Raw genomic sequence first — 20,962 nt, forward strand, 5'->3', positions numbered from 1 at the left:
TGAGCTGTCAGCACAAACCCTGATGCGGGCTCGAACCCATGAACTGCGAGATCATGACCTGAGCCAAAGTCGGCTGCTTAACCAACTGAGCCACCCAGGAGACCCTTTTCCATTTCTTTACTAGCCTATTGACCTTAATTTTAACCTCTGGAGCATGTTATGTGTATGTTTATGTGTATATGTAACGTATCCTTTATCCAGATAAAGACCTGCAGATGGTAAAGAAAATTAGCAAGCTGCAGGTACTTCCAGAGTCATACTTTATAAATACACATACTTTTAAAGCAAGCTGTATGTAGCACCAAACTGTTCCCTGAACCAAACCATTGGCATTTAATTCAGCTCCAGTGCATAAAATGTATTACCATCTTTCATGAAGTGTTTTGTCAGACTTTTGACTGGATGACCTGCTGAGGGCCCCTGAAATGCTAAAATCATACTACAAATTGGAAAATCAGGATATTGAATCAGTTGACCTTTAAGATCCCTTCAAGTTTCAGAATTTCATGTTTCATTATCATTATTTATGCAATAGAGTGACTTAGCAAACTAAGTTCCAGTGAGACCACATATACAAGCAGATTCCTTAATCTCACAAGTCAAGGCAATAGAATGGAAAAACACTGTAAGTAAATGAATTAATCCATCTATCCATTCAGAAGCTGTTTATTGAGTCCTGTTTGCACAGTTTCCAGGACACACAGCGTGAGTGGACTCACACATAATTCCAAGAGAGGACAATTCTGAAGGAGTGAAGGCAATTCATTAGCTAATTTCCAAATACAAGGTATCAGGAGAGATTTATATTCACTGCGGTGTGTGTACAAAGTCTGGAAGTGCGTGCTCTCTATTTGTTAAAGTGATTTTGGTTAATGTTGCTAATTGTTTTTTGGCTCCTATCTGATAGAGGCTGTTCAGGAGGTCATAAACACCTTAGGGATGAAAGTCCCCTCCCTTTCTTTAAAGGGACACTAAAAATGGAAAGATTAGATTGTATTTTTTTTTTTAATGTTCCTGACTTAAGTCTGCTAACCAGTGAGGGAAAATCAAGTGCTATCAATTATTACATAGGAGAAGAATGGGAATTTCTAGTAAAGATGTCTTCAGAAAAAAAATAAAGAATGACTTTTCTTCTACCTGAGTGAGACGTTTAGCCATAGTATCCAACACTTTGTGGTTTCTCTAATAACAATTTAAAGGAAGGTAGTTTACCTTCTCCTAGAGTTTAAAACAAAAACTGGCCCCCGTGTGCAGTATTATTTCTCCTTGAAAAAATTATTACATATTTCATTGAAAACTTCTTAGCCTTAATTACATATTAGCTAGGGTGGTAATAAACAGGCTGACCATTAATAAAAACCTTTATTTAGCACTGGATATTGACTGCGCTTATGCTAGTATCAGGGCCAGAGATGGAATCCTGGGGTCCTGGAGTCTAGCCATTCTCTCTCTTCTTGTTAAATCATACTTGGCTCTGATGTGAGTGTAAGATGTTGGGCAGATGTTATCAAATATGCTTCAATGAGAGGGGATCATAAAGCTCTTAAGTCATTTATCCTTCTAAATGTCAAGTAACTAAATTGATATTCCCATCTGCTTAAAACCTTACTGGGAAGAAAGGAAAATGAGGAATGGAAATTCTAATTTTCTTTCAAAATGACTTCAGTGTGTTATCATGCCAGGGACATCTATTTTTGATGTTTCGAGTTTAGAAAAGAGGGATAGATAACTTTAGCGACTCTTTCAAATTTTATTTCTTTGAAATGCCAAATAATTATGTGCATTCTCTATGCCCATGATTGAGAGCAACAGCATTGTCTTTAAAGAAAAAAGTGATAAAATGTTAGGTTAAAAATGGCAACCGGTCTGCCATTGTTGTGAGTTTTTTACATAGTTGCCTTTCTTTCTTTTTCATTATCACAGCTGAGAGACCCTCTTTTTTCTTGCCTCTGCCTTCCCTACCAGCATGACCTCAATTTTCATAGCTGGGTGTGAATTCTAAAGTCTGTCAACCATCCTCCAAGTTTATGCAACAAATAATTAAGAAATGTAGATGTGCCCAGCATTTTACGTTTACATATTTATATATTGCATCTTTTGTAAATAAGATGTAATATGTAAATACGTGTTTATCTATGTATATACTGCATTTAATTACAAATTATATATTGCGTATTTTCAGTGTTAACAGGATAGAGACCAAATCACTGAGACAATTATTGCTGGCATCCAAGAAAGTGCTTAGAGCTAATGCATATTAAGTAATTGCCATAAACTAAACACTACTCTAAGTGATTAAGCTTTGCGTTAACGCTTTTAGTACCCTAATACTATGAGGTTGTTAGTATCATTATTCCCATTTCACAGATGAGGAAAAATGAGACATGGGGTGTTTAAGAGAGCTCTCTAAGATAACAGACCTAGCCAGTGGCAGAACAGGAATTAGAACTCAGGTCTACTGGCTCTTAGGTTTTATGTTGCTGTTGCTATATATAACAAATTAGTACAACTTCAGTGGATTAAACAATACAATTATATTACAGTTTGGAAGTCAGAATTCCATGGGTTGGGGAGTATGGGCGGCTCCATGGGTTGTGTGTCTGACTCTTGATTTTGACTCAGGTCATGATCTCACGGTTCATGGGATTGAGCCCCACATTGGGCTCTGTGCTGGCAGCACAATGTCTGCTTGGGGTTCTCTCTTTCCTTTGCACTCTGCCCCTCTCACTCACATGCTCTCTCTCTCAAAATAATAAACTTCAAAAAATTTTTTTAAAAATCTGAAGTGGGTCTTCCTGGGCTAAGATCACAGTGGTAACAAAACTGTGTTCCTTCTCAAGGCTTTAATGGATAATTCATTCCCGTTCCAGCTTCCAGAGGCCATTGCTTTCCTTGGTTCATGTTCTTTTCCTCTCTTTACAGCCAGCAACAGCAATGTCAAGTTGAGTTGTTCTTATGTTACCAGCTTTCTGGTTTTCTCTGCATATTCCTTCTTCCACTTTATAGGATCCATGTGATTATATTGGGTCCACACAAACAACCTAGGATAACCTGACTATGTTAAAGTCAGCTCATTAGAACCTTCATTCCATCTTCAATTTTAATTCTCTTTTGTCATGTAATATAATATTCACAGGTCCCAGAGATGAGGATGTGAACCCATTTGGGGTGCCATTATTCTACCTACCATAGTGCTATGGAGTGAAGATGTGTGTGCCCTCAAAATTCATGAGGTTGAAACTTAATCCTCAGTGTGAGGGTATTTTGGAGTTGGGGACTTTTAGAGGTGGTAAGGGCTCTACATTAGTGCCCATAGAAAAGAGACCCCAGAGTGCTCTGTTGTTCCTTCTGCTGTATGATGACACAATGAAAAGATAGCTGTCTACAAGCCAGGAAAAGAGTCACACCAGACCTTGAACTCCCCATCCTCCAGAACTGACAAATGCTTGTTGTCCATAAGCTACCAGTCTATAGCATTCTATTATAGCAGCCAAAATGGACTAAGACGTATAGCTTTTGCCATTATACTACATTACTTTCCTAAAGATTGCCTTAATAATATTAGCTACCTTTTATAGACCAGATTAGGTTTTATTACATACATTTACACTTGGTCCTCCCTGAAAGTAGGCAGGCTTCTCTCCTATTAACAGGTGACAAAATGGTTTCAGAGAATTGAGTCCCTTATGTATAGTAAATATGAGATGTGAGCTGGGGTTTGAACCTATATCTATCTACTATTATTCTTGTTCTTTGGTATACTGCGCAATTTCAGCTAACTTGTCTGTTCTTGTGTTAGGATTTTTAGATAATAAAGTTATTATGACCCTTTTAAAAAGTATAGTTTTAGCCAGTCTTTCTAAAATTCAAGACCCTATTCCTTGCTTTGGTAAGAATACTTGGCTGAAATTGCTATGAAATATTCTAGTGCAATGTCTAGTATATTAAAAGTGATAAGTGGCACTAGGTGGAGCAGATGGTTGAGTTTCCAACTCTTTATTTCAGCTTAGGTCATGATCCCAGGGTCATGGGATCTGTCCTTGTGTTGAGCTATGTGCTGAGCATGGAGCCTGCTTGGGATACCCACCCCCCCTTCTCTCTCCCTCCCTCTGCACCTCTATTCCTCTCTCTCTCTCTCTCAAATAAAAATAATTAGGGGTGCTGGATGGCTCAGATGGTTGAGCATATGACTTTGGCTCAGGTTGTGATCTCATAGTTCGTGAGTTCGAGCCCCTCATAGGGCTTGCTGCTGTTAGCACAGAGCCTGATTCAGATCTTCTGTCCCACTCTCTCTCTGCCCCTCTCCCACTTGCACTTTCTTAAATTAAATAAACATTTTTTTTAATGAAAAGAAATTTTTGGAGGCGCCTGGGTGGCTCAGTCAGTTAAGCGTCTGACTTCACCTCAGGTCATGATCTCACACTCCGTGAGTTCGAGCCCCGTGTCAGGCTGTGCTGACAGCTCAGAGCCTGGAGACTGTTTTGGATTCTCTGTCTCCCTCTCTCTCTGCCCCTCCCCTGCTCATGCTCTGTCTCTCTCTTTCTCAAAAATAAATAAAAACATCAAAAAAAATTTTTTTAAGTCATAGATAAAATTGGACTTTTCCCTGATGATGGAGGAAACAACACCATGTTAGGACTGCTGTCATGGTCCTTAATGATTATTGTACAGTAATGTAGAAATAGCTCTGAAGGCTTGAATACATTAGGCCATCCTTGTGCATCTTGCATATTTTGTGTTTCCTTATCTGTAAAATGGGTATGATAACATCTACCTTGAAGGTCTGTAAGAATTATAAATGATAGATTTAAAGGAAACTGCCTGTTGAAAGTTTGACTCTTAATAAATGGTAGCAATTAGTGGACTTTCAAAAAATATGTCTCTGGTTGTCTTGGCTTTTTGTGATTACATATACCTCCTAATAGTATAATAATAAACACCAAAATGTTTGAAAAGATGGAATTTATCAAGTTTGGGTTAAACTGTTTTGTTTTGTTTTGTTTTGTTTTGTTTTGTTTTTAGAGAATGAGAAAGACAGCACAAGTGTGAGTGAGGGGGAGAGGGAGAGAGAGAGAGAGAGAGAGAGAGAGAGAGAGAGAGAGAAGGGGGGGGCTCACCTGAAGCAAGGATCCTGCTTACCTGAAGCAGGGTTTGAATTTACCTGATACAGGACTCGAACTCACAAAACATGAGATCATGACCTGAACTCAAGTCAGATGCTTAACCGACTGAGTCACCCAGGCGCGTGTGGGTTAAATTCTTTATGAATAATTAACCATCCAGAAGGCTCAGAGGAGGGATCCAGGAAAACCATGGCAGAGACTGTCTTACTCAAGGGTTTGTGGGAATGGCAGAGAACAGTATTCCAGAAGACCTGTGGCTCAAAACTTCTGTTTGAAGTTAAAACCCTCAGAATTATGACACCCTGTAAGACATTCCCTACTAAAGTCTAATAGCTCCTTTGATCACTGTCATTAAGCATGCAAATGCCATATTGTACCAACTAAATCTTTTACCAAATCAATTCAACTCTATCATTTCTTACCCTGGAAAGGAGTCTTTTAGGTATTAAAGCATATCTGTAGGGGTGGTATATTCACTCATACCAAACACTTTACCATTATCTTGACCACCTGCCGATGTCAACCTCATCCCTTCTGTCCCCTGACTCTATAGGCAAATCTTAAAAAATTCCACCTTAAAGGACCTGAATGTGAGACAGGAAACCATCAAAACCCTAGAGGAGAAAGCGGGAAAAGACCTCTCTGACCTCAGCCACAGCAATCTCTTACTCGACACATCCCCAAAGGCAAGGGAATTAAAAGCAAAAATGAATTACTGGGACCTTATGAAGATAAAAAGCTTCTGCACAGCAAAGGAAACAAGCAACAAAACTAAAAGGCAACCAACAGAATGGGAAAAGATATTTGCAAATGACATATCGGACAAAGGGCTAGTATCCAAAATCTATAAAGAGCTCACCAAACTCCACACCCAAAAAACAAATAACCCAGTGAAGAAATGGGTAGAAAACATGAATAGACACTTCTCTAAAGAAGACATCCGGATGGCCAACAGGCACATGAAAAGATGCTCAACGTCGCTCCTTATCAGGGAAATACAAATCAAAACCACACTCAGATATCACCTCATGCCAGTCAGAGTGGCCAAAATGAACAAATCAGAAGACTATAGATGCTGGAGAGGATGTGGAGAAACGGGAACCCTCTTGCACTGTTGGTGGGAATGCAAATTGGTGCAGCCGCTCTGGAAAGCAGTGTGGACGTTCCTCAGAAAATTAAAAATAGACCTACCCTATGACCCAGCAATAGCACTGCTAGGAATTTACCCAAGGGATACAGGAGTACTGATGCATAGGGGCACTTGTACCCCAATGTTTATAGCAGCACTCTCAACAATAGCCAAATTGTGGAAAGAGCCTAAATGTCCATCAACTGATGAATGGATAAAGAAATTGTGGTTTATATACACAATGGAATACTATGTGGCAATGAGAAAGAATGAAATATGGCCCTTTGTAGCAACGTGGATGGAACTGGAGAGTGTGATGCTAAGTGAAATAAGCCATACAGGGAAAGACAGATACCATATGGTTTCACTCTTATGTGGATCCTGAGAAACTTAACAGAGACCCATGAGGGAGGGGAAGGAAAAAAAAAAAAAAGAGGTTAGAGTGGGAGAGAGCCAAAGCATAAGAAACTCTTAAAAACTGAGAACAAGCTGAGGGTTGATGGGGGGTGGGAGGGAGGGGAGGGTGTGTGATGGGTATTGAGGAAGGCACCTTTTGGGATGAGCACTGGGTGTTGTATGGAAACCAATTTGACAATAAATTTCATATATTGAAAAAAAAATTCCACCTTTAAAATACACCAAAATTCAACCCCTTCTACCACCAGAGCACTCCTTGGATCTACACCCTTTGTTTGTTTTCTAATGTTTATTTATTGATGTCGAGAGAAAGAGAGCACAAATGGGCAAGGGACAGAGAGAGAGCAGGAGAGAGAATCCCAAGGAGCTCTGCATTGTCAGCACAGAGCCTGACACAGGGCCCGATCTTGAACCTCGAGATCATGACCTGATACTAAGAGTCAGACCCATTACTGACTGAGCCATCCAGGGGCTCCTATACCCTTTGATAGAGTCAGTTTCATTCATAAGACCAACTGAAGTCCCTATGGTCATTTACAAGTCTACACAGGATGTGGTCCCAGGTCACTGCTCTGGGACCTCAGGTCATATTCTTTCCACTTTCTCACTGTGCCCCAGCCACACTTATTTCCTTGCTGCTTCTCAAATATACAGGCCACAGCTGCCTCAGGGCCTTTACATTTGCTAGTCCATATATCTATAATGATCTTCTTTGTATATTTGCATGGTTGGGTCCTTCACATCCTTCTGGTTTTTGCACAGACATCACATTTCCAAAAAGCCTTCACCCTATTTAAATTTATCCTTTCCAGAATTATAACTCTTTCCTGTATTTTGCCCCATGGTACACTGTATATTATCAAGTCTTAGACACCAATATTATGAGATACAGCATTTGTATATATACTGCAATAAAATAAAAAAAATTAAGTTAACATGTACTTGAATGTAAGATGTACCCTGATTTCAGAGGTATTAGAAATATACATAACAATGTGCATTTTAGGATTAACAAAATACAACTCTATGCATTTTCTTTTCTAGGATGCATATTTGTTTATTTTATTTTTTTTGAGTCCAATTCTATAATTTATTTATTTTTTATAATTTACATCCAACTTAGTTAGCACATGGTGCAACAATGATTTCAGGAGTAGATTCCTTAAGCCCCTTACCCATTTAGCCCATCCCCCTTCCCACACCCCTCTAGCAACCCTCTGTCTGCTCTCTATATTTAAAAGTCTCTTATGTTTTGTCCCCTTCTCTGTTTTTATATTATTTTAGCTTCCCTTCTCTTATGTTCATCTGTTTTGTTTCTTAAAGTCCTCATATGAGTGAAGTCATATAATATTTGTCTTTCTCTGACTAATTGCGCTTAGCATAATACCCTCCAGTTCCATCCACGTAGTTACAAATGGCAAGATTTCATTCTTTTTGATTGACGAGTAATACTCCATTGTCTATATATACTACATCTTCTTTATCCATTCATCCACTGATGGACATTTGGGGTCTTTCCATACTTTGGCTATTGTTGATGCTGCTGCTATAAACATGGGGGTGCATGTGTCCCTTTGAAACAGCACACCTGTATCCCTTGGATAAATACCTAGTAGTGCAATTGGTGGGTCGTAGGTTAGTTCTATTTTTAATTTTTTGAGGAAACCCCAAACTGTTTTCCAGAGTGGCTGCACCAGCTTGCATTGCCACTAACAATGCAAAAGGGATCCTGTTTCTCCGCATCCTCGCCAACATCTGTTGTTGCCTGAGTTGTTAATGTTAGCCATTCTGACAGGTGTAAAGTGGTATCTCATTGTGGTTTTGATTTGTATTTACCTGATGATGAATGATGTTAAGCATTTTTTTCATGTGTTGGTTGGCCATCTGGATGTCTTCTTTGGAGAAGTGTCTATTCATGTCTTTTGCCCATTTCTTCACTGGATTATTTGTTTTTTTGGGTGTTGAGTTTGAGAAGTTCTCTGTAGAGTTTGGATACTAACCCTTTATCTGCTATGTCTTTTGCAATTATCTTCTCCCATTCTGTTGGTTGCCTTTTAGTTTTGCTGATTGTTTCCTTCGCTGTGTAGAAGCTTTTTATTTTCATGAGGTCCTAATAGTTCATTTTTGCTTTGGTTTCCCTTGCCTCTGGAGATGTGTTGAGTAAGAAGTTGCTGCGGCCAAGGTCAAAGAGATTTTTGCCTGCTTTCTTCTCTAGGATTTTGATGGCTTCCTGTCTTACATTTAAATCTTTAATCCACTTTGTGTTTATTTTTGTGTATGGTGTAAGAAAGTGGTCCAGGTTCATTTTTCTGCATGTTGCTGTCCAGTTTTCCCAGCACCATTTGCTGAAGAGACTGACTTTATTCCATTGGATATTCTTTCCTGCTTTGTCAAAGATTAGTTGGCCTTACATTTCTGGGTCCATTTCTGGGATCTCTATTCTGTTCCATTGATCTCAGTGTCTGTTTTTATGCCGGTACCATGCTGTCTTGATGATTACAGCTTTGTAATACATCTTGAAGTCCCAGATTGTGATGCCTCCAGCTTTGGTTTTCTTTTTCAAGATTGCTTTGGCTATTTGGGGTCTTTTCTGGTTCCATACAAATTTAAGGATTGTTTGTTACAACTGTACATATTTTAATTATTTATTTTGCTTGTGGTGTGTCTCTTTCCACTAGGAGATAAACTTCATTAGGGAAGGATGTCTTATTTATTTATTTATTTATTTATTTATTTATTTATTTACTTACTTATTTATTTACTTACTTACTTACTTATTTATTTATTTATAGAAAAAGAGAGTGAAAGTGGGGGGGGCAGCGGGGGCAGAGAGAGAGGGAGAGAGTATCCTAAGCAGACTCCACACTGTCAGCACAGAGTTCAACATGGGGCTTGAACTCACAAACTGTAAGACCACAACCTGAGGCAAAACTAAGAGTCAGATGTTCTACTGATTGTTCTACCCAGGAGCCCCTTCTTTATGACTTTATACTGTTATTTCCCCCAGCATCTAAATCATTGCCTGAAACACAGTTAATGCTTAATAAATATTTGTTGAATCAATGAATGAGGGTGATTTCTAAGGGCATTAATCCTAATCTTGCCCTATGAGAATTCCCTGTATAGTATCAAGTGACAAAATAGGGTACATATAATAATAAAAATTTCCTTGCATATAACTTGTCATTTTCTCAAAGTAGCTCAACATACATTTTTTTTTTCCTTTGCATATTACCTCCATGTGTAACATGGTGTAGAAAAGAAAAGTACCTTGCCCAGGCATGGCCATGGTCAGACAAGGACTCTTAGTTTGACTCAGAGACTATCTTTTTTTCCCCCCTATATTATACATTATTGAAAGTTCCTATGGAAAAGAAGTAAACTGAATGAATTATATTTATGAATTGATTGCTGTATTGATTTACCTGGGTCAGTCTGCCAAAGTGGGCTGATACTGGTGGATTCAAGATCATGATTTACTGTGGTTGGTTGCTATAAAGTTTAACCTTTGGGCCTATCACATAAAATTGGCCAGAGAATTGATGAGATATGGTAATCATGAAGATCATCACAGGGCCAAGAAAAACTAAAGCCAGGACAGGCCTATAGGAAATGTTGGAAGCAGATTAGAAAGCAAAAGACTTATAAGAAAAATTAGATGATAGATAGATAGATAGATAGATAGATAGATAACATATGTCTATGGGTGTATATAAAACAAAAATACATATAAATATATGTTATGGTGTAACATTATGTATAAGGAAATAATATTTTCTGTACTTAAACATTTTTTAAAAGGATTTTGTAAAAAATAAAAATAAAAAAATTTAGATAGCTAAGTTCCCTACAACTTTTCCCATGCCCCTATATCTCCAGCAATAACAATGATCATTAACAATTGTTTATTACATTTTTAGACACGTTCTAAATGGACTCACATATGTATATACACAGTATGTAACAAAAATGGTATCCTACCATGCATACATTTTCATAAATTGTCTTAATCACTGAACTGGATCTTCTTCAAGAACATAACTTATACTTCTTTTTAAAAGCTGTTGCTTATTAAATAGTATGGTTGTATTATGATTAGTTTAGCTAGCCTGCATTATTTCATATGTGTGTTTCTCTCACTGCGTATAATACACAACTGTACATAAATATTCTTTAAATGTATATTGTTTCCCTCTTTTCAGTGTTTTCTTATGAAGTTCTCTTTCATATGTGTTTTTAGTTGTGCACTGTATATTCATTCATGTCCTGAGATGAAGGACAGAATGTACAAAAGGGAACATAGTCAGCAGCAGTAAATGTATGTTGAACTGAGAGCAAGCTTTTTTGTTTTTTTTAACTATCATTTATATATTTGTTGGTTTTTACACCGATAAAACCTGTTTCAAAAAATTGAACAGTAAAAACTTAGATTTGGGAAACTCTGACATGTTATCCAGCTTGACCACCCCACTTTATGAAGAACCCTTCCCAGTAGACCTTTGAATCTTATCATAAGCTTCTCTCACTGTGTGACAACCTTTGGCTCCTTCATCTAAATATCTGTACCCTTTAAAAGTCAGCTTCTGACACTGCCTCCAAGAATCATCCTCTAATTGTCCCAAGGAATTAAGATGTCCCTCTAGTACTCAAAAAGCACCCTGTGTTTGTATTTATCGGTACATTTTCCAATCACTGTTGTAATTGTAGATATGTTTACATGTTTTTTCTGCTAGATTATAAGTGGCCTCATTGGCGGGAAATCTGTCTTCTTTACTCACTTCTCTGTTTCTAAAGGCACAAAATGATGTCTAAAGGCACAACACTTCACTTCTTTTTTTTTTAGTAGAATAACCAAATGAGTGAATACATATACGATCATTTTTTTCCTTTTCTTGGCTAATATGTGTGTTTGATATTTTAATACATGTATATGGTGTATCAGTTTGAGGAATAGAATGCTGGTTGGAAAGATGGTACTTAACTTTATTTATTTTGAGAGAGGCAGAGACAGTGGGAGTAGAGGAGGGGCAGAGAGAGAGAGAAAAAGAGAGAGAGGGAGAGAGAGAGAGAATCCCAAGCAGGCTCCACACAATCAGTGCAGAGCCTGCCATGGGGCAGGAACTCACAGACTTTGAGATCATGACCTGAGCTGAAACCAAGAGTCGGAGGCTTAACCAGCTGAGCCACCCAGATGTCCCTTGGTACTTAACTTTAGATAACCCTATCCAATAAGTAACTGTGTTGTGAAAGAAGGAAAAAAGGTGGTTACTTTTGCAAGGAGAGCTCATTTGCATCAGCTTATTGATGGAGAAGGGTAACCTAGGTTTCATTCTGTTTGCTATTTCTATGTGAAACCATGCAGCTCATCTTTGCAGTATCTGTTTCTCATTGAAGAGTTGTCTTAAGGAAACAACTCAGCAGCTGTCAGGAGAATGTCAAAATGACTCATTGATTTGAAGTCAGGATGACCAATGCTAATGGATTCACCAGTTTTTCAGGGCCTCTCAGAGCTCACCTTCTTGTCACATCACGGTGGCTAACTTTGAAGTGAGGAATGTCCTGTCACTGGGACCCAAGCGGTCTACCCCTCTGTCAACAGGTTTTAGCTTCTAGGATAAGTTTGTACTTTTCACGCCAATGTGTGTTACTAGAGCTAAGGGTTAAGAAATTCTTCTTGATGTTTTCTCCAGATAAACTGTGATGGTAAAGACATTCTCATGTAAGCAGTTGAGGCTCCATTTATGTGGGAGAATGAACCCATTCAACCAAATAACCGGTAGTTCAACATAATCTGCAATGTTAATTATTTCTTGATTATGAAATAGCCAAGGGACCTGAAAAACCAACTAATCTTACTTCAGTGGAAATTGAAGCCCAAAGGGCTAAGAGTTTCTGTGGTCTCTCATCCAAAATCAGGTGAATCAAGGTTCAGATCTGAGACTGATACCCTTCTCACTTTGCTAGAAACAAATCCTTTCTTCTTCTTCTTCTTAATCAATAAGAAGTCCTGGAGATTAATATGACTGGTTGGTGAAAAATTAGAATATTCAGTGGCTTGTGCAGTTCTTAAGAAAGCCATCCTAGATCCTTTTTCCCTCTTCTCCTATTTTCAGAAGCAACATAGTACAGCCTTTAAGTGTAGCAGCTCTGAAGCTAGACTATACAGGTTAGAATCAAGGGTTCATCTCTTACTAACTAGAGGAATTGAGCATGTCGCTTAATATCTCTGTGCTCCAGTATCCTCAAAAAAAAAAAAAAAAATAGTATAGTCATAGCACCTACCTCATATGGTCATTGAGAAATTTAAAAGAGTTAGTCGGGGACACCTGGGTGGCTCAGTTGGTTGAGCATCCAAACTCTTGGTCTTGGCTCAGGTCATGATCTCATGGTTTGTGGGTTCAAGCCCCACACTGGGCTCTGTACTGACAGCATGGAGACTGCTTGGAATTCTCTCTCTCCCTGTCTTTCTCACCTCCTCTCTCTTTCTCTTTCAAAATAAATAAACTTTAAAAAAAGTTAGTCAAAGTTATGTACATAGAATAGTGGCTGACACATGTTAAGCTTTCACTAAATATTTGCCTGTGCTTATCATAGGAGTGTGTGGAAATGAAATGGGAACTTCAGGTTTCTTATGTCTCCCTTCATATTTAGAGTGGGAGTGAACTCTCATTTTACTGTATATTTCTCACATTTTCATCTCCATCTCCTTTGTTCCAGGAAAATCTTAGGTCCTTTGCTAATATATGAGTTATAAAGGGATTAAAAACCATTTTAATTTTTTGAGAGAGAGAGAGAGAGAGAGAGGCAGAGAGAGAGGGAGATACAGATTTCAAAGCAGGCTTCAGGCTCTGAGCTGTCAGCACAGCTCTAAGGGCTTAACAGAATGTTTTCTGTATCAACATATTCATCGTGATGTCACAGAGGACTAAGGGACCCACTTTATAGCAAAGGTGGTGTGAAAGTGTATAAAATGTGTATGAATTCACTTGTACTTTCATATATCACACCACCCAGAAACTGCTGGCCTAATAGAGCAACAGACTGAGCTGTTGAAGAGACAGATGAGGAACCAAGGTGAAGATAATACCCTGTGAAGATGGAGTGTGGTCCTCTAAAACATCACATACAACTTATACCAACATCCATTATACTATGTTGTGTCTCAAGTAGGTAGAATGGATGGATCCAAGAAATAATAGGTGGGGGCCAGAAGGACTGTACTTTCCATTATTTCCAGTGATCCATTTCAGAAATTTGTGATTGACACTCTGTGGACTCTGTGCTGTTCAGGGCTAGAAGTTATGCTTCCCAAAGAGGGAAATGCTTCCCCAGCAAAAGATCCATTGAACTTTGAGCTAAGACTGCCACTCAAGTATTGTGTTCCCTTCTTGCCAAGAGACCAACAGGGAAGAGTAAATTTCACAATCCTGGTAGGGACACTTGACCTGGATCATGAAGAGGAACACTGTCACACAATGGAAGCAGGCAGAAATATGTTACACATCTACTTGGATATCTCTAAGTTCTCCCTAGGCCAATATTGATGTTACATGGATAAGTTTAGTGGCCAGCTTAGGAAGTGGAAATACAGACTACTCAAGAGTGAGGGCCTTTATTCACCCCACATAGTGAGCCACCAAGACCAGCTATGAGTGAGGGAATCTATAATGGGTAGTAATGGATGAAGATAATTATCATCATTTGCGGCTTCAGGACCAGTTATAACAATGGGAACTGCAGTTCACTGTTTTTTTTCCCAGCAGAAGAGGCCCACGAAAGCTTCGCATTGATATGGTCCAAGTGGATTTAAGAGACAAAAAAGCAAAACTGTCATAAATTCTGTGTCATGTTGCATTGATATCTCTTTTAGGACTGATAGAGTCACCCAACTGCAATTAGGTTGCTGGCTGAAAACTTTCAGTTCAGTTGAAGAAGGTTGACTAACTCAAAAATCATACCCCTTTGCAGGGTAATCTCATAACCAATTACTGATTGTTGCTGTGGTATGAAGCCTGGACCTCTCAACCTATTTTGTGATAACTCTAAAGGACTATCCTAGCTCCAGGGCTTCTGGTAGGATTGGCCAAGGCCTTAGTTAATACTGTAATGTAGTCTGATTTCTCCTATTCAGTCATGCCTATTTTTTTTTTTCCTTCCAGGGTTTCAGACTAAGTGCTTTTCCAATAAACCTCCTGCATGCTAATCTTTGTCTCAGAGTTCCTGGGGACTTGTACCAATAATAATTCCTGTATAGGTGTGTATACACCTATATAAGCAGGAAACAAGATAGGCATAAGTCATTCATTTCAGTAGTAATCATAAGAATAACATTTCATTACAAAGTTGATCTGCTCATTGAATATCCACCTTTGGCACCCTCACAGTGCAGTACCATGTAACTATCAAAAAGAATAAAGATGTCTGTAAAGTATATGGAGATACTTCATATTTGTTTAATGTTTATTTCTGAGAGAGACAGACTACAAGTAGGGGTGGGGCAGACAGAGAGGGAGACACAGAATCCAAAGCAGGCTCCATGCTCCAAGTTGTCAGCACAGAGCCCAACACAGGCCTCAAACCCACAAACCATGAGATCATGACCTGAGCCGAAGTTGGATGCTCAAGTGATTTAGGCACCCAGGCGCCCCTGAGATACTTCATATTTTAAATAGAGAAAGAAAATAAAGCTGAAGAACAATGTATATAATATACAATCATTTCATATGGAAGAAAAGGAAATTAAAATATGAAAATAATTTTCCAATTTTGACATAATAGACAATAAATAATAAATGAAAATGGCTACATATAGAAGATTGGTATGAATAAAAAGGAAAGGAAAGAGTTAACGAGACTAAAATTTTCCAAATTTTAAAATATCACCCTTAAATACATGTAAACATTTCACAATGAAACAACAAAGATAACTTTGTAAAGAAAATACGATGAATCTTAAAATTGAATTCAAATACCAAGATATAAAGCATTTTAAAGTGACGACATAAACTCATAAGGACAGTAATTGTTTCAAGGAACTGTGGAACACAGTACTGTATGCCTAATAGAATGTATTCTCAGGGGAAAAGAAAAGAAAACAATTTATATTTTACTTAGTAGAATTATTAATCATAATTTTGATATTGAAACTGTTATGTGTGGGGCACCTGAGTGGCTCAGTTGGTTAAGCATCTGACTCTTGGTTTCAACTCAGGTCATGATCTCAAGGTTCATGGGACTGCACCCCGCATTGGGCTCTGTGCTGACAGTGTGGACCCTGCTTGGGATTTTCTCTCTCTCTCTCTCTCTCTCCTCTCTCTCTCTCCCCCTCCCCATCTTGTGCTGTCTCTGTCTCTCTCTTAAAAAAAAGAAACTGTTATGTTTATATCGGAAAATAGAGCAAATAGTTAACTGTTTTGATATCATTAGTAACAGTGGGAAAGAATATCCAAAAATAAAATAATAAAAGATATTTTGAAAAGCTCTGTAATGTTAACTTTGAACTAGATATATCTATGAGTTTATTTGAATATATTTGAATGTATATAAATATCAAATAAATATATACATGAGATATATTTTGTCTGTATATTTAAATAATACATAGTCTAAATATATTTTAGAGACATAAAATTAGTATAAATATGTAAATAATATATATTAAACAATGTCTATAGAATTCAAATATTCCCAATTTAAAATTAACATTAATTTAATAATAATGACTATTTTAAAATTAATATGTTAAATTATTCAAATGGTGTCAAGGTATCACCCCACAGAGTGTTTATTCATTACTAATTGGAAAGTATACCTTTACAATGGAAAGATGTGGCCGTTACCTTGTCGGGGAAGATTCTAAGGTGACCCCCATGATCCTTGCTTCTGGGTGTTCATGACCTTATGTAATTCTCTCTCTTTGAGTGTGGGCAGGATTTGTGACTTGCTTCCTAATAAGCAGAATATGGCAAAGGTGAAAGAATGTGCGTGATTAGGTGTATGTGATAACATTACATAATACTATAATACCTGTTCTACTGAGAACTTCTTTTCTTTCATGGCTTTGAAGTAGCAAATTGCCATGGTTTGAGCTGGCCTTTGGAGAAAGCCACATGGCGAGTAACTGAAGGCTACCTCTAGCCAAAAGCATCCAAGACACTAAAGGCCTTCAGTCTGGCAGCCTGAAAGAAGCTTAATGCTTACTACAATCATATGAGCTTGGAAGTAGATCCTGTCCCAGGTGAGCATCAGGTGTGACCATGTCCATGGACTTTGTCTTGATTGCCCCATGTGAGACTCTGAGGAAGACCAAGCTAAGCCATGCCCAGACTCCTGATCCAGAGAAAATATGAGATGATAAATATGAATTGTTTTCTTTCTTAACATTCATTTATTATTGAGAAACAGAGAGAGACAGAGCATGAGCATGGGAGGGGCAGAGAGAGAGGAGGAGACACAGAATCTGAAGCAGTTTCCAGACTCTGAGCTGTCAGCACAGAGCCCGACGCGGGGCTGGAACTCACAACCTGCGAGGTCATGACCTGAGCCAAAGTCAGACGTTTAACTGACTGAACCACCCAGGCACCCCAATATGCATTGTTTTAATCTATATTTGTGGTAATATTGTTAAGCAGTACTACTATGTAACCAATCAATATATCTCTCAACAAAGTGATAAAAATTAACATCACTAATATTAGCACATTTTAACAATATTTATACCCTGTCTTGATTTCATGTGACATTTCCAACATCACCTATAAAGTGAATATTCTCGCCAAAAATATTTAACTCAAAACTCATCAAGTCCTGAGGTGCCTGGGTGACTCAGTCAGTTGAGTGTCCAACTTCAGCTCAGGTCATGATTTCACGATTCGTGGGTTTGAGACCCATGTTGGGCTCTGTGCTAACAGTTCAGAGCCTGAAGCTTGCTTCAGATTCTGTGTCTCCTTCTCTCTCTCTCTCTCTCTCTGCCCCTCCCCCGCTTGTTCACACTTTCTCTCTCTGTCTCTCTCTCCCTCAAAAATAAATAAGTAAACTTACAAAAAAACTCAAGTTCTTAGATCTAATTTCTGGATTATAGAAAATACAGATGACAGAATGAGAAGGTTAAGTGAAACTGTAAGGAAACAGAAGAGTCTAGAATGTTGTACATTCTTTATGTCAGCAGACCTGGAAATGGAGGTGGGGAGGTGGCAGAAAGGTAATCTACATTATAGAAGCTGTTAGAGGCAAAGGGGTCAAAATAGAATGTGTAAACTTTCTTTTGCTCCTGGATCAATACAATAGAAATAAAAAATAAACTGTAGAAAACACTTGTTGACAATTGGAGAAATATAGACAGTAACTAGAGGTCAGATGATACTAGGAGATGCTTGGAAATCATCTTAGTTGTGACAACATTATTGTAATTATGTGATAAAATGTTCTTATGTGAAGGAAAAAATCCTCCTGTGGGTCTCCTCCTATCATCAGTACTTCACTTTGGTCACCAAATATGGGGGTTTTCCCCACACACCAAGCAATTCTGCTACACGAGACGGGTGTCCCACAATTTAACTCGATTGTTACAGTATCTACTGGGAACAAAGTCAACTCCCACAGGTTAAGGACTGAATCCTACAAAACTGTTTCCCTGCCCTCCACTTCAGATGCCAATTACAGATTCAGGTTGTTACCTGTTCTTCCGATTGGCTGGCTACAAATTACAGTTTCCTACAACCTCCCCCTGCCCCAAGTTTTGTTTAATTTGCTAGAGCAGCTCACAGAACTCAGGAAAATACCCTGTAACTTAGGAACAGCCATCTGGAAGAGATGCATGTGGCAAGGTATATGGGAAGGGGCATGGAGTTTCTGTGCCCTCTCTGGGCATGCAACCTTTTCAACATTTCTTTATGTTTACCAACACCACAGACTTTTGTTTAGGGCTTTTTGGAGTCTCCATTATATAGGCATGGTTGATTAAATCCCTGGCAGCTGGTGGTAATCCTAGCTCCAATCCCTGTCCTCATGCTGGAGACTGGAGGGGGCCACTGAAAATCCCAACCCTCTAATCACCTGGGTGGCTTCCCTGGCAACCAGTCCACACCCTTAGGGGCTTCCTAGAAGTAACCTCATTAACATAAATTCAAGTGTTTTTGAAAGATCATTATGAAAAACTGGAACTATTTGAATGCAAAAGACCAAATAACAAAAGATTCTCACATTGTTCCTATCATTTAGGGAATTACAAAGGTTTTAGGAGCTGTGGGCCTGGAATAGTAGGGACAAAGACTCAATAGTATTTCTTATATGTCATAATATTACACCTTGTTATTAGAAATTGGAAGTTGGAAGGAGCCTGGGTGGCTCAGTCAGTTAAGCGTCTTGACTTTGGCTCAGGTCATGGTCTCACTGTCCATGAGTTTGAGTCCACATAGGGCTCTGTGGTGACAGTTCAGAGCCTGGAGCTGCTTCAGATTCTGTGTCTCCATCTCTGCCCTTCCTCTGCTTGCACTCTGTCTCCTTCTCTCAAAAATAAATAAACATTAGAAATTGGAAGTTAGTAGGCTTGAAGTGTCATGATGATTGAACTTTTTTTTAAAGGTTCATCAAAGTATATGTGTGCATGTGTACGGAAAGATACACACACAGAATGTTAGCCATTGTTGAATATAGATGAGTACATGTTTTGCTATACTTTCAACTTTTCAGTAATTTGCTAGAGCAGCTCCCAGAACTCAGGAAAATAGAATGTAACTCAAGAACAGCTAAATGGAAGGGATGCATATGTATTAGAAATGCTTGAAACAAAAGTTTGGGAAAAACATAAATTGTTGGTGTTTAAGCATGATGTCAGAAGACCAGTTTGGCACAGCATGCTGTTAACAAGAGGCACTCAGTGAAACTGTAAAAAAAAAAAAAAAAAAGGTCCAGTACAGCCAGAGGTTTGGACCTATTTCCTTCTTCTATGTAACTTATTACCATGGATCAGTTCACAGACTTTGTAAAGTTATTTTATCTATCTCACTCTTCCAGAATAGTTTTTGTTTTTAATGCTTACCAATCATTTTGACATATTGATTGTATGTAATTATCAGGGTCCATCTTGTCTTGAAGGGTGAAATACTTAACTCTGCTTTGTTAAAGTTCCCAAACTGCCATCAAATCTAGCAATAGCATTTATTTTACTTTGGGCATTTGTGTACAAGGAAACACAAATGGGGGGGGGGGGGGGGCTAATACCACTTGTTTAGAGCATTTGTTTTGTGTAGGTAGGCTCTTCTTATAACACACCTGGGGAGAATACCTGCCAATCTCTTCTGATAAGTAGATTTATGGAAATTTGCAGAAAGCAAATGACTGTATTAATAAAATGTAAGAAATTCAGGTATGTTTGAAAATGGGGGTCTGGTGATCTAATGACACAGATGTGAGCATATAAAAAATTTAAAAGGTACTATGTGCTACTAACACATGGAGTTTATCATTCGCACCCATGAAATAAAAGTACATTTTCTTTTGTTTTCTGTCTGTACATCTTTCTCTTTCTGTCTCTCCTTTCCCTCCCTTCCTTTTCTCTTCTCTCCCTCCTTTCCTCCACAAACTGGCCTCAGGTTAACATTCTTATCTCAACTGTTGATGCCTTTTCAGAGAAAGTGAAGAAAAGGGATATTTCTTTTGTTCTATTTTGTTTGGGAGAGGAAACCTGACCTTCTCAATTTATTAGTTGGGCTTTGCAGATTGAGAACTGATTATAAAAATCGTTTAAAACTGGGCCAATGTAAGTTTTATAAACAAAAAGAATATTTGTTAGTGATAATAAATAACGATCAGATAGTTAAATGTAATGATTTTCTCAAAATTGGATTTTTTAAAGTGGACGTTCAAAAGTTAAGTGGCCCAGAAGGAGAATGTAAGTAATTATAAATTTTTGATTTTGGAACGGAAATTATTGAAGTAGGATTGTGCGACACGTCTTGGGATGGTGATACATCTATTTGGGAGAAAGGAAATAGGAATGGACTTCCTTTAATGGCTCTAAAAGAGAATTAATGTAGTATTAACTTGGCCGGATTCTAGCCCCAGAGTAGTAATAGTTTAGTTCTGTCACTACTTATTCTTCATTCCCCCCGCTGTGATACCCTCTGACTCTTACAAATGTAGGTGTTTCTGCTTTCAAGAGGTGCATGCCCGGGCAGGCAGGCAAGGCTGAGACATATTGATTAAAGTGCTTGGCATCTGTTAATAGAATTGTAGATGGGGACAGAAGTGTTTTGACTCAATTATGCCTCAACACCTAAGGAAGTGGCTTGTA

At 38.3% G+C, this 20,962-nt stretch overlaps 1 long non-coding RNA gene across 2 annotated transcripts in view; it reads right to left on the reverse strand.

The window, feature by feature from the left end:
* LOC147576544 (uncharacterized) overlaps positions 1-17,797 on the reverse strand; it is a 52,070-nt gene extending 34,273 nt beyond the window's left edge. The window contains exons 1-2 of one of the 2 annotated variants that reach the window (XR_015241421.1): positions 17,710-17,797; positions 16,509-16,616 (exon numbers count right to left, since the gene is read on the reverse strand). This is a non-coding gene — a long non-coding RNA (uncharacterized LOC147576544). Of the gene's footprint in view, positions 1-16,508; positions 16,617-16,869; positions 16,993-17,709 lie in introns of those variants that run through there. The other variant, XR_015241422.1, reaches the window with a different exon arrangement.
* Positions 17,798-20,962: the final 3,165 nt, after the last annotated feature.

Source organism: Puma concolor, chromosome D1, assembly GCF_028749965.1.
Source record: "Puma concolor isolate L17-30 chromosome D1, mPumCon1.1.hap2, whole genome shotgun sequence".
NCBI lineage: Eukaryota > Metazoa > Chordata > Mammalia > Carnivora > Felidae > Puma > Puma concolor.